We start from the raw sequence: 9,208 nt of genomic DNA on the forward strand, positions 1-9,208 counted from the left end.
TGTAATACCCGCTCTGAGCCAAGAGGAGTTTGCTCCACGGGGAATGTCCCCAGACCTCCAGTGTGTCCCTTCGGAGAGCTGTCTACTCACTGACTTGGTTATCTGGGACAAAGAGAGGACTCAGGACATCAAAAGTCTTGGGATACGTGAGCCTGACCACGTTATTCCTCCAAAGGATGAAACCTCTGCTGACAACGAGCTCAGTGACAACGGGAAAGAAAGCGGGGGTGAGCCAAGGGCATCGAGAAGCCACGCCCTCCACGGTGCCCAGTGGCTCCCGGAGTAGCCGGAAGAGGAAGGCCAGAGCGATATCATGCTTAACGTCCACCTGTGGGCACACCACCCACACTGGCAGGAGGATTGGAAATGAAAATGAAGTTAGAAAGCGTCCAGAACGGGGCCTGGCATTCAGAGCAGACTCTGGGCTGCAGGTTTGGACAAATGACACGCCCTGCCCTGGCCGGAGGGCCGGAGAAGAAGGGATCGGCCACCGGTGCTCGAAAAACAGTCTAAGAGGACAAAATGAGCTAGAAACTGCAGGAAATATCACCTTCATCAGAAGCCGGTGTTTATTGAACCCTTACTCTGCGCGTGCAAGACACCGGGCTGAGAACACGACCCACGTTGTATCGTTACATTTCCTCAGCGGCACTGGAGGCACGTAGATTATTGTCCCTATTTTACAGGTGAAGAAACTGAGGCTCCAAGAAGATAATAAGCCCCTTTCCCTAGGCCACGCAGAGCCCACATGCTGATCCAGCAGGCCACACTGCCAGCCCGTGGTCGGAAGTGACCATCAGGATCCGTGGTAATTTGCGTTTGGTGACCATCTGGACAAGCCCAACTCAGTCATCTGAAGGGCTGGTTTGGGATCACAGATCTTTGTAAACATGGTAATAAGAATATAAGAAGAAGAAACTCTGAGCTTCATTTTGGAGGGGTCTCGGGAGATGGAGCTGCTCACACTGGTCTCCTGATCCCCATCGGTAGTTTGCAGCAAGGCGACATGTGGCTGGAGGAAGAAGGCACCCTTATTTGCCAAATATCCAGAGCCTGGAGGGTGGGGTCCGGCCTCACGGCTCTGGGAAAGTCTCTTGTTATCCCATCGAAGCCTCCGCTTCCTTCTCTGCACGAACACCTCCAGTGATTTGGATGGTGGCCCTCCAAATGGTACCTCCACGTCCTAACCCCTGACCCTGTGGACGTGACCTCATTCGGAGAAAGAGTCTTTGCAGATGAAATTAAGCGAAGCATCTTGAGATAAGATCATCCTGGATTAACAGGACGGGCCCTCAATCTAATGATACGGGTCCATGTAAGAAGAGGAGAAACACAGAGACAAGGGAGGGGCCTGGGAAGATGGGGGCCACCAAGAAGGAAGGGATGTCTCTACCAGCCAAGGAACGTCAAGGATTGGGACCGCCACCGGAAGCTCGGGAAGAGGCCTGGTCCAGATTCTGCCCTGGAGCATCCCGAGGGAGCCAGCCCCGCCCACACTGGACTTGGGGCCTCCAGGACTGTGCTAGAATAAGCTGCTGTGCTAAGCCACTGATTCGGTGGTATTTGTTACAGCAGCCACAGGAAGCTAATACACTCTCTGTGGACACAAAAATACGCACCCCACACAACACAGACCCGCACAGGAGCAGACGCGGGCCGGTGTCTGCGAGGGTCAACTGGCCCGGTCGTTTCGTAGGCTACTTGGCCGTCTGTCCCAAGCCTTCAAAATGTGCACAGCTTCCCTTTGACCCAGAATTTCCCCTTCTAGGAATTTATCCCAGGGAACAAGTGTGCAAACACGTATGATGTACAAGATCACCGTCAAATGACTTTAAAATAGAAAACAACAAAACCTCTTAAATATATTAGATATGCTGCAATGTATCCACTCAAAGAAAATCTAGGAATCCATTTAAATCCATCAGATGGACAGACGTTTGACGTGGAAAGATTCACAGTATGTTTTTAAGTGAACGTGTGATTCCAACGCTATGATGTTCTGGAAAAGGCAAAACTGTGGAGACGGTAAAAACATCAGTGGCTGCCAGCGGGTGGAGCCTGCGGAGGGAGAGAGGAAAGGCGGAGCAGAGCAGGTCTTTAGGACAGTGAAACTATTCTGTAGGGTCGGTAATGATGGACACATGACATCACGCATTTGTCCACACCCACAGAATGCACAGCACCAAGAGGGAGCCCCGAGGTAACCTACAGACTCTAGTTAATGATAACGTATCAGTATTGGTTCCTTAACTGTGACAGAGGTACCACCCCATGCAAGACGTTTATAATCTGGGGAGCTGGGGGGCAGGGAGGTGGGTATATGGGAACTCTGTACAATCTGCTTGATTTTTTGTAAATTTTTAAATGTTCTAAAAAATAAAGCCTATTAATTTTTTTTTTTAATGCAGCTTGCAAAACAGTGCATATAGAATTATCCCACTTTTGGAAAGAAATACTGGTCCTCACATCATGTCAACGTCACCCCGCTCGGAGCACTGGGATGGCAGACAGCTGTGTCATTCTGCTCAATTTTTTTTTCTTGTCTTTTGAGACAAATAGGGACTTCTTGGGCATCAATTTGATTTTGATGGATTTTGTAAAATGTTTCGTTTTATGGCTGATCCAGCGCACACAGGCACGTAATTTGATGAATCAGACGCTTTGACTGATGTGAGTTTTTTAAAAACAAGAAGGAAAGTGGCCACATGAGTGGCCCACCAAGAAAAGGACTCACACCCTGGAGTCGGGTGGACCGTGGACCCCAAGCTGTGGCCCAGGCAGAGTTGCTCCCGGCTCCCGTGCCCCCGTCTCCCTGGCCTGAGGCTTCTACAGGGGGTCTGTGTTGTCCTTGGAGGTGACAAGTGTGTCCGCCTGTCCCTGTCTGTCTGTGGGTCCTGCAACTTGTGTTTCTTCCTCCCCCTCCTCAAGGGCCTTCAACACACTTGGAGCACAGCCCGCAGCCCCAGAGATGGCCGTGAGTCCTCGTGGCAGATCCAACCCCGTCACGTACCCACCTCTACTCGGCCATCATGGGTCCCAATCGGTCACCACGTCACAAATACACCACAGAAAGAGAAGCCCAGCAGCATGAACAAGGCCCACCGCTGACACACTCAGCTTAGAACGGTGGGCTCGAGTCCCACTGCCAAAGCTTTCCAGCATGGTGGGCGGTGCCCAATGGCAGAGGGGTCTGCACATTGGCTGAGAAAAAACAAGAGACTCTGACAGAGGAAAAGAGATTGCATTCACACACTATAGATGGATAGACGTGTGTGTGCACATACAATACGCTCCATAGATGTGTGTGTGTGTGTTTTCTTGGAAGAATATTTCGGGGACATCTGGTGATGGATGGTGCAGCTGCACCCACTTCTCCACCATGAGGAGAGGATTGAAGATGGACATAGGGGAGACGCTTCATGAATTACTTTTTTAGTTATACGAAACTTAGTTAATAATTCCTTCTGATTCTTCAGGGGCAGTTTTGCCTCCCAGGGGACATTTGGCAAGATCTGGAGACATCTTCAGTTGTCACACCTGGATTGGAGTGGGGGAGCTGGTGGCATCTGGTGAGTGGAGTCAGGGATGCTGGCAAGCCTCCCCCGACCACAGAGATGTCATCGTCCTCATTTCTGAGGTCTCAGCATGAGAGGATCCACTTGCCTTTAATGTTTCACTCAGGCCCTTACACCACACACCGCGCTTCCTCCAGGCTCTCCGCGCTGTGCTCCCGCGTCCTTCTGCGCCCCCCTTCCAAAAGGCAGGCCTGTGCGCTGGCTGCCTCTCCAAGACCTTTCACGGCCCCTTTTCCCGCCTGTTCCCGAGAGAGCAGGTGCAAAGGCTCATCCTCCCAACCCTCCTGCCCCCAGGTGTGGCCGCGGGAACCGCTTGCAACCAAAGCAGCAAGGTGGACGCCATTGGCTGGGATTTCTGGGAAAGCGTGGACAAAAGATACGCCCTGGTGCCCCTCGGCCTTGATCACCTCTTCCTTCTTCTCGCCTGGAGTCAGGACCTGAGATGGAGGGAGAGTTGTCATCCTGTAGCCCGACGGGGGCGCTCACTCCAGAAGCCAAGGGTTCCCACTCTCTGCCTCCATCCCAGCCCGCCCTGCACACCTGCCTGGGCAGCGTCGCCCCTGCGTGGCCCGCGGACGGACCTCTCAAAGGTGAAGACTGAGACTGAGCTTCCTATCTCCCTGCAGATCTGCCCTCCCCACGGTCGCCGCCAACTCAGCAGACAGTGCCATCCGCACTCTCCCCGTGGCTCGGGCGAAATGCCCTGGGGTTGTCTGCAACTTCTCTCTTTCTCTCATGCCCCGCGTGCAATCCTTGCCAAACCCTGTCCGTGCCCAGCACGTGGTGAGAACTCAAGAAATATGTGCGGAATGAATGAATGAATGAGTAAGAAGTGTCTGATCCTCGATGACGCCGTGGGGCTCCTGCAAGCCCTAAACATCCTCTCCTGGTTTGGCCCTTATTGCCCGAGAGAAATGAGTGGGTTCGTGGCACTGGGCCCCACGTTGGTTCCTGCACATGGAAAGACTATTCAGACACACTCAGCGTCCACAAAGGACTCAGTCTAGTGAGGGAGACAGACAACGAAAAAGAGAACTGTGAACAGAGCAGAACCCGAAGTGAGAGGCACACTGAGTTACGGGGTCCTCTCCTGTCCATGTTCCACCGAACACGAACCCCCACCGGCCTCCCCGTCTGGGACCCTGCTGGGACCCCCGTCCCTCCACCTTCGCCCCCCAACATCCTTTCTCTTGGGCCTACTGTCCACTACGGCTCCCCTCAGGCCCTTCCTCCTGACCACGTAGGCTCCCTGGACCTTCTGTGATGAACTCTGACAGTGTCTGTAGCCAACAGCACAACATTGGTGCTGGGTGATGCTGTGTTGTGCGTCTGTCTTGTCTTCAAGGATGGTCACAAGCTGCTTGGAGGTAGGGACCCCCCCCCCCAGCCCCTCTGGAGTTCCCACAGTGCTTGGGGCAGGCTGGGCACATTCCCCCAGGAGACCCCTCGTTCAGTGAGACTTTCTGATGCAAAGACAGAGGACAAGAACTATGGGGTTTGGACACTAGGCTGGCTAAAAGCTTAACATATAGATAAGCCATGCTGCTCATTTCAAGTTCTAGAAGCTTCTGGAAAGCTGGAGCCTCTGATTCCAGCATCTCTGCAGCACCTGGTGCTACAGGCTAAAGCTTTCCGGTTTCAACAGAGAACCCGCCAGAGTGGCTCACAGGCAAAGCGGGAGGCCGCGTGCAGGGCGGCCCAGGCACCAGCCAGGCAGGTGGCCAGCTGAGGGACATACAGCTATGCTCAGCCTTTCTGCGACTTGCTTTCCTTGTCTGCAACCCCTAGATGAGCCCACCCGACGGGTGTGGATGGAACTGTGTTCTGTTGAAGTCATGATCCCTGGAGCCCGTGGCTGTGACCTTACATGAAATAGGGTCTTGGCAGATGGAACCAAGAAGAAGTCACACGGGCTTAGGGTGGACCCTAACTCCAATGACTGGAGTCCCTGTAAGGAGAGGGAAACGTGGACAGACACACAGACACACACAGAGGGACGACAGCCACGTGAGGACAGAGGCAGAGATGGCAGCGATGCAGCCACAAGCCAAGGATCACCAAGGACTTCCGGCAAGCCCAGAAGCTGGAGGAGGCAGGAAGGACGCTCCCCTGGAACCGTCAGAGGGCGCGTGGCCCTGTGACTCTTTGATTTTGGTCTCTGGCCTCTAGAACTGGGAGAGAATCGATTTCTGTTGGGTTCAGCCCCCTCATTTGCGTCACTTGTTACAGCAGCAGGGTCCCCCACCATCTGACTAGCACCCCGTGCAGAAACTTGCACCTGCAACGAGCTTTCCATGTAACTTTGAAGCATGGCCCGTGCTGGCCACAGGCTGTCCAGAGCCCGGCTGGGGGTTGCCTCACCGATGGCCTTTCATCCGCCTTGGCCTATGGGATCAGGTGGCAGGAAGCACATGTCCCGTGCCCTCTGCCCCAGGGTTGGCGTGTGCGTGGCGTTCCTGCTCTCCCTCCTCGGTTAGCGCTCCGGGCCCCATTGGAGGCAGGCTGGAAGGCCCTGCCCCATGGCTCTGGCGTCCCAGAGTCTGTTCCAGCTCTCCTGGGTGGTGGGCTCTGGGCTTGCCCCCTGCCTCCTGGAGGGACCCCAGAACAAGTGGGCCCCGGGGAGCCACATCTGTCACTCCCACGACAGAGCCGGTGTGCCGCAGGGCAGGTGAGGGCCAGGCCTCGGCAGGGCCCCGCCTCCCACCTGCTGTCAGAGAGGAAGCCTGGGGCAGGGGGCTTCCTGCCGACTTTGGAGAGCAGCTGAGGATGCCCGAGAATTCCGGCTCTCCCCACGTCCCCCTAATCTCGTCTGGCCAATCTCTCAGGACAATCAGCCAGGACTAGGGGACTCGGTGGCCCGAGATGACGGCATTGTCCTTCTGGCTCTCACTTAAAAAGCTACCCTTTAACCTTGGGGTGTCTGCCTCTTATGAGGGCCACCTCTTCGCATTCTCTCATTCCTGGGGAAAGAGCAGGCCCCTGTCCCCATTCCCACCTCCAAAATAGCCTTTCGTGCTGGGAGGAGACCTCGCCCGTGGCTCACGCGCTCCCAGGATGACCCTGGGGGCCTGCGGGTTTCCCTCCCTCACTGGGGTCTCACTGTCCCTCTCACTGCACCCTCTGGAGGCAGGAGCTCCTGGGACCATCTCTCCAAGCCCAGAGCCTCAGGCGACTGAGAGAATTCGCATGCTGCTATTGATGTCAAAGCATTGGTCAAACCCCACGGGAACGCTTATCTTCACACCCACAGGCCAGAGAGCAGGAGAACGAGTAGTTTTCAGTTTCAAACCAGCCGAGCTGGTATCTCGATGCTAGTGAGGATGATCCACAGAGCAACACTCCTGAGATGCCTGGATTCGGCCGTCGGGTCCGTCTGTGCGTGGTCCTGCCGCTGGGACGGTGGTTTCCCATCCTCCCCCGGACCCCCAGCCTGCAGCGTGCAAGCCCCACCCGCTGTGCAGGCAGCCTCTGCTCCGTTCCCTCCAGCAACAGGTTTCTCCTCTGGGTTTTTCCACCTGCATCCTCTGAAATAGCATCTGTCGGTCGCTGCAAACTGTCAACTTTGGACCACTCACACGGGCGGGGGACACAGAAAACGTTTTCCACGCAGTAGCGACTTGGCGAGTTGAGGGTCGTTCCTGCAGCCAGCCCGCAACAGCCATGGCCAGGCCTATTTTGCAAAGCTGAGCCGCGGCTTTCTGGAACCCAGGACTTCCATCCCTGTACTCAGCCCACTCAGACTTCACTGGACCCAAGAATCCCCAGGCAGCGGCGAAAATGCAGATTCCCAGGGCATCCCGGAGGTCTGGGCGGGGAGCCAGGAGTCTGCCTTGGCAACAAGCTTTTCACATAATTTTGATGCAGGCGGTCTGAGGAACTCTGCTCTAGAAAAATACAGTCTGGTAATTTCTGAGTGCAATCATCTTTTTTTTAAAAAAAAAAAAAAACGCATTCCCACAAGGGTCTGTCCTCGGTGGTGATGGGGACAGCTCCTCGGTTGTGTCTAGAGTGTTGGCCACGGGGCTAAGCCAAAGAAGCAACAAATAACGAGGGCTTTTGGTTTCGCAGAATTAATTCCTAAAACCACGTAATGTTCTTGCAAACCACATATGCGATGCCCAGGATTTTACCTGCCCGTTACTGCAGAAAATAAAAATGCAGGGATGGTGGTGGTCCTGTCTAAAGATTCACATCCAGAAAGTCCTGCATCCACGGGGAAAGGTGGAAACGACTTTATTGGGGTATATTGTACATAGTAGATAATTCACCGATTTCAAGGGTGCAATTCAATGATGTTCTAGTAAATTCACCAAGTTGTGCAACCATCACCGTTAATCAGCTTCAGAACATCTCCCTCATCCCGACAAGATTCCTCATGTCCGTTTCCTGTAATTCTCTTCGCAACCACCCCCCACCCCTGCCCCGCTACTCCCGGCAGCCCCCAAGCAGCCCGCTAATCTGCTTTCTGTCTCCATAGATCTATCTTTTCTGGATTTCATATGAGCGGAATCACATCCTCCATGGTCTCTTGGGACTGGCTTCTTTCACTTGTTACATTGTTTCCAAGGTTCGTCAGAGTTGTTACGCCCGTCTGTCGCTTTTTCCTTCTTGTTGCTGAGTAGTGCTCCCTTGTACGGAGGGACCACGTATTGTCCATCCATTTATGAGTTGATGGGCATTTAGATTTCCAAGTTTCCAACTTGCACAACCACCCTCTTTTTAATGCCATAGTCTGGCTGCTTCTCAAACAGGCTGCAGATCCTGATGGGCCAGCCGGATGGGGGGCTGGCGGTGGGCTGGTGGAAGCACCGTGGGTGTGCCCATCCTTTGGCCTCTAAGGCAGAACAAGATGCACGTGGCCTGGGCGAGGCTGGTTCTCTGGATGCGGAGCCTGAGGCAAGAATTTTCGCAGGCAGTTTATTGAGGAGACGCCCGTGAGGCAGGAGGGAAGCAGGGGTTGACCAAAGACGTGGTCTCAGCCAGAGTCTAGCCCTGGCCTGGTGCACAGGGTGCTCAGCACAAACCACGCTGCCCAGGTGTCTCTTCTGAGGTGGGGCCTGACTTTTGGACCCCCCATCCGTCAGTCACTGGTGTGGGCTGCCCCTCGGTGGGAGGGAGCATAACTTCTGGACAAGGCAGCTCCCAGTGGCATCAGCCAGAGGGGCAGCCATGAGCCACCTGCAGCCAAGACTTGCAGGAACTGGCGGGTGAGTGCCCCTCCTTGCAATGGAGACCTGAGCGGGGCGCGTGTGTGTGTGATGTACACTTATGCGTACAAGCATGTATGTGCACATGCACGTGGCCTGGGGCAGGGGCCACAGGAAAAGGTGTCCATCCCCATGCCAGTGACCCCCAAGAGCCTCTGAGCCATGAACCACTTCAAAAACTGCTTAGCTCACTGGGGCCGGGCTCAAGGTGCCCCACTCTCTGCTCCACTGCCATCAGACCATGAAGCAAGGACAATCGCAGACAATGTGGGAAGTCCTACTGGGGAGACTTCCCACTGGAATGCCATGGCAGCACTGAGGGCTACCCCGGTGGTGCCCAAGGTGAATCAGGAAGGGCTTCCTGGACGAGGCAACAGCTGAGGGGATTCTTTGAAATTAGGACTCAATCCAGTCATGAAGGGGAGC

This window comes from Equus przewalskii, chromosome 11 (genome assembly GCF_037783145.1).
Source record: "Equus przewalskii isolate Varuska chromosome 11, EquPr2, whole genome shotgun sequence".
NCBI lineage: Eukaryota > Metazoa > Chordata > Mammalia > Perissodactyla > Equidae > Equus > Equus przewalskii.